At 41.0% G+C, this 5,000-nt stretch overlaps 1 protein-coding gene across 1 annotated transcript in view; it reads right to left on the bottom strand.

Annotated features, from left to right (window-relative positions):
• Positions 1-5,000, bottom strand: part of LOC128431094 (uncharacterized) — an 870,493-nt gene that overhangs the window by 356,572 nt on the left and 508,921 nt on the right. The gene's annotated exons all lie outside the window — the stretch shown is intronic.

Below are 5,000 nucleotides of genomic sequence, written 5' to 3' on the forward strand. Positions count from 1 at the left end.
GCAGGGTCAAAAGTATGAACACTTACGAGATCACCATGCAGGAGGGAAAGGGCAAGACAAGGTTATTAGATGGCTTCAAAATCGAAAACACTCGGGTGACTGCCAAGGAAGTTCGCAGCAATGAAATTGTTGTTTCATTTCTAAACTTGCCATCTTATATCACTGATGCTGAAATTAGGCAGAAACTCTCAACGTGGGGCGTGAGGGCGATTTCGCCCATCAAAAGAAGGAAATGGCCTGGGACAGACGTGGTGGACGGGACAAGGTTCTGTAAAGTACAATTTACTGAACTTGTACAGTCGCTGCCCTACTCAGCAAAGTTCGAGACACTAGACGGAGGGGAGTACTTCCGTGTAATTCATGACAGGCAGGTGAAGGTCTGCAGGCTGTGCATCCAGCCAGGACATATTTTGAGAGAATGCCCAGACTTCACCTGTTATAAATGCAAGCGCCAGGGACACTATGCTAGGGAGTGTGACTTGCAGGGGGGGAGGCGCGGAGAGGAGAGGACGGTGGACGCGGAGCCAGCCGGCGGCGACGAGCGCGTTTCCTGGTCCGAGGAGGAGCAACGACAGCAGGACGAGGACACCGGAGCTGCCAGCGGGGGTGAAATTACCCCATCCACCATCGGCAGCAGTGCGGATGGAGTGTCCGGTGAGACGGGTTGCATGACGGGAGGAGCATCCGGGCAAAGTATGGAAGAAGGTGCTAGCAAAGCGCCCAAAACTCCCTCAGCCCGGGCGAGTGAACGAAGAGGCGACCGACCAGGAGAGGTGGAGGCCCCGGATTGCAGTGAGGCTCCAGGGGACGGCGGGGCTGCTGCTGCTGCTGCTGCTGCTGCTGCTGCTGCTGCGACTGCTTCACCTAAGGAGCCAGACGATTCGAGCATGGAGGTGGTGGAGACAAGAACATCGGGAGAAGGAGAGTCGATGGACTACGAGGCGGTGAAAGCCAGCAGGAAGAGAATGAGAAAAAAGAGGGACAAAAGGGAGCCAAAAGAGCGGAAGGTATGAACAATCGAGCATCTCTGGAAAGCTGTGTTTTTCTTTTCACCATTACTATGGTCATAATAACATCCTTAAATGCAAACGGCCTGAGGAACATGATCAAAATAGAAAGAACGATTGAACTCTGTAAATCTGACATACTGTGCCTTCAAGAAACGCATTGGGATAATGAACTTGTGGAAACCCTTGGAAAAATTTGGAAAGGGCCCATATTTATAGACAATGGGAGTGCGAAGGCATGTGGAGTGGCAATCCTTGTCAGAGAGAGGTCTGTTAGTGGTGTCAAGCAAACCTTTTGTGGAGGGAATGGACGTGTGATAGCGATAGAATTTGTCCACAATAAAAACACATACAAATTAATCAATATCTATGCACCAAACGTGGAGGAACTGAGAAAGGGTTTTTTTGAGGACTTGGAGGTTCTGTGCACGGGAGATTGTATGATGGTTGGTGACTATAATGTAAAATTATCAAGACTAGATTATTCAAATAATGTAAAATACAGGTATGATGGGTCAAGGAACTTTTTGAAAAGCATGATGGCAGAACACAAAGTGGTGGACGTATGGAGGGAGGAAAATGCAGAACGAAAAGTGTTTTCGCGGAGGCAGGTGGTTATGGGGACCCTTAGACAGAGTAGAATAGACCTCGTCCTAGTTAAGGAAAACATTGTCAGCCAAATAAAAGAGGTGAAATATAATTTTACCACTCTTAGTGATCATGCAATCCTGTCGCTGAGGTTAAAGGACGTATGTATAAGGAATGTAGGTGGAGGAATGTGGTGCCTAAACAACAGCTTATTAAGAGAGGATTCATATAAAGAGATGATAGCAAAATGTATCAAAGAAGAAATAGAGAACAGATTAAACAAAGATAATATTTGTATTTGGTAGGAAAATTTGAAAGAAAAAGTTAAAAAGAAAAGCATATACTATTCCAAGCAAAAGAACTTCAGAATGGATCAGATAGAGAAAGAGATACAAAATAAATTAAACGAAGAAGCAGGGAAAGCAGACAAAGATGGAAATTATAATATACAAAATTATCTGAAGATGAGAAGGCAACTAAAAGATTGTGAGAAAAATAAATGTGATAGGGCGATAGTAAGGAGTAGAGTACAGTATGCTGTAGAGGGGGAAAGGTGCACAGCGTACTTTCTAAACCTGGAAAAAAATAAGCAGGAAAATAATTATATAAACGAACTACAGAATGAAAATGGGGAGAAGGTAAATGATTTGGTTAGCATCTTGAATACAGTGGAAGGCTTCTATAAAAATTTGTATAAAAAAGGGAATACAGAAAAAGTATGTATTGATGAGGTCTTGAGTGGTGTGGATGCAAGGATATCAGCAGACGAGCAAGACATGTGTGACAGAGAGATTACAGTAGAAGAAATACAAATAGCAATTAAAAATGCAAAAAACAATAAAAGCCCTGGTTCAGATGGCCTGAGCAGTGAATTCTACAAAGAGTTTGCTGATGTGTTGGCACCCATACTGCTAATGATATATCAAAGCATGGAAGAGGGACAACTGGTTCCAGAATCCATGGCTACTGGGGTAATCACAATATTATTTAAAAATAGGGGGAGTAGGTTGGAGTTAGGGAATTATAGGCCAATTAGTTTATTGAATAGTGACTATAAGATATTAACAAGGGTTTTAGCGTATAGGATTAAGAAGGTAATGGGAGGAATAATATCACCGACACAGGCATATAGTGTCGAAGGGAGAGACATAGCAGATATAATAGGGACAGTGAGGGACGTTGTTAGGCACATGAAAGAACAGTCTGGGATTGTGTTGAGTGTAGATTTGAATAAGGCTTTTGATAGAGTGGAGCATGAGTTCTTGTTTCGGACTATGAAAGAATTTGGGTTTGGGGATAGAATAGTGAGTTGGATCAGGCTGCTGTATAAGGAAGCTAAGAGTAGGGTCAAATGTAATGGTCTGATGACAGACACCTTTGCTTTGGAGAGGTCAGTGAGACAGGGCTGTCCTTTATCAGCACTGTTGTATAGCATGTCTATCGAACCCTTTGCTGTCCTTATAAAAAAAGATGGTAATATAAAAGGAATACAAATACCAGGTGAGAAAATTAATATAATTCAACAATATGCGGATGACATGACAATAACAGTAGAAAATATGGACAGCATCAATATAATTATGAAACACATGGGAACATATGGGAGGGCAGCAGGGGCTAAAGTGAATATAGAAAAATCGGAACTAATGTGTATAGGTCAGGAGGGGGATAGGGTTGACAGTATGATTGCATTTAGAGTGGTGGACTGCATCAAAGTTTTAGGAGTAAACATAGGTCCAAACGAAAAGGAAGCAAGAGATATCACTTGGACAAGAGTGATAAATAAGATAAAACACACTTTAAATGCATGGAAGCAGAGGAAATTGAAATTAAAAGGTAAGGTAATAGTTGTTAATTCCTTATTATTATCCAAATGTGTGTATGTTTTGGGCGCACTAGATCTTCCGGTATGGGTTCTATCTGAATTAAATCAGCTGACTTCAAACTTCTTGTGGGATGGGAAGGGTGCGAGGATATCCCACAAAACGTTGATAGCAGGGTACAGTGAGGGAGGGCTAAAACTGGTGGACATTGACACAAAACGTAAAGCACTGAGGGTTAAAACAGTGAAGAAGTATCTCCATGATGTGAATGACTATGGGTGGAAACAATTCTTTAAAATGTATGTTCAGATGGCTGGTAGATGTGGAGAGAATAGTCTGCTTATGGTTTTGAAAGAACCAATGTATGAAAAAGTGCCTTCTTTCTACCAAGAGGTGTTCAGAGCGTGGGGAGAATTCCTACCCAACATATCATACAACTGTAGTAATGTAACCGAAGTAATGAATAAACCCGTTTTTCTCAATCCTATAATACAGCATAACAACAAAATGCTATACAATAAGGTTTTCATGGATGCAGGAATTAGGCAAGTAAAGGACATGGTCTATGAGTTTGTGCCTGGGTTTCTGCCTGGGCAGGCAATGGTAGACTGCGTAAGAGAATGGGATGAGGATGCTAGGAGAGATATGATTGTAAAAATGTATGATATAATTAAGGGGAGTATGCCTGTAGACTGGAGGTATTTGATTGAGAGAGAGTGTGTGAGGACAGGGGATGGACCTTTACCTAAACTAGTGTTTGTTAAAAATGATGCAAATAAAGAGTTTAAAGAATTAAAAGTAAAAAACATATATTTAGAACTGATAGCGAAACTGTTGAAAAGACCGGCATCAGAACAAATGTGGGAGAGGGTTCTGCCAGGTATGAATGTACAGTTGATATGGGAAAACCTCCAAATCAAATATAATGCAATAGAATGTGAAAACAATGACTTCATGACGAGACACAACAGGATCTATGTAAACACGGTGCTGCATCAGATTAACAAAGAGAACAAAAGAGAATGTGACGTGTGTGAAACTGAGCCAGAAGACTTGTTACATATATATATCCGATGTGAATGTCTACGTAGTTTTGTTTTGAAGTTAAAAGATATGCTGTTTAAAAACTGGGAAATGGGTTTTGTAAAGGCATATGAATGGAACAAAATGTTGCTGTTTGGAGTAAATGGGAAAAGGAAAGATGTGAATGTTCGTTTGTTTAATTTTGTGTTAAGCCATGTAAGGTATGCTATTATGTCAAGAAGGTATCTTGCTCATTTTGAGGGGAAAAAGGTGCATGTGTGGGACTTGTTTGAATCGGTTGTCAGGAGAAATGTGGGTTTGATCTTTAAATATGGTGCTGAGGACTTTGCTGAATGTTTTATTGACGGGTGTGGCTTTATATCTGTAACATCGGAAGGGAAACTAGCATTTAATTTCTGAGTGTGCCTCTATGTTTATCAGGCGCACGTGTTATTATTAAGTGATTTATTTTTCTTTCTTTTTTATCATTTTTTGAGTTTTGTTATCCCTTAACATGAATGTGATTCCTGTGTGTATGTCATTGTTTTGTGTAAATATT

The sequence above is a fragment of the Pleuronectes platessa genome, chromosome 24, assembly GCF_947347685.1.
Source record: "Pleuronectes platessa chromosome 24, fPlePla1.1, whole genome shotgun sequence".
Classification (NCBI taxonomy): Eukaryota; Metazoa; Chordata; class Actinopteri; order Pleuronectiformes; family Pleuronectidae; genus Pleuronectes; species Pleuronectes platessa.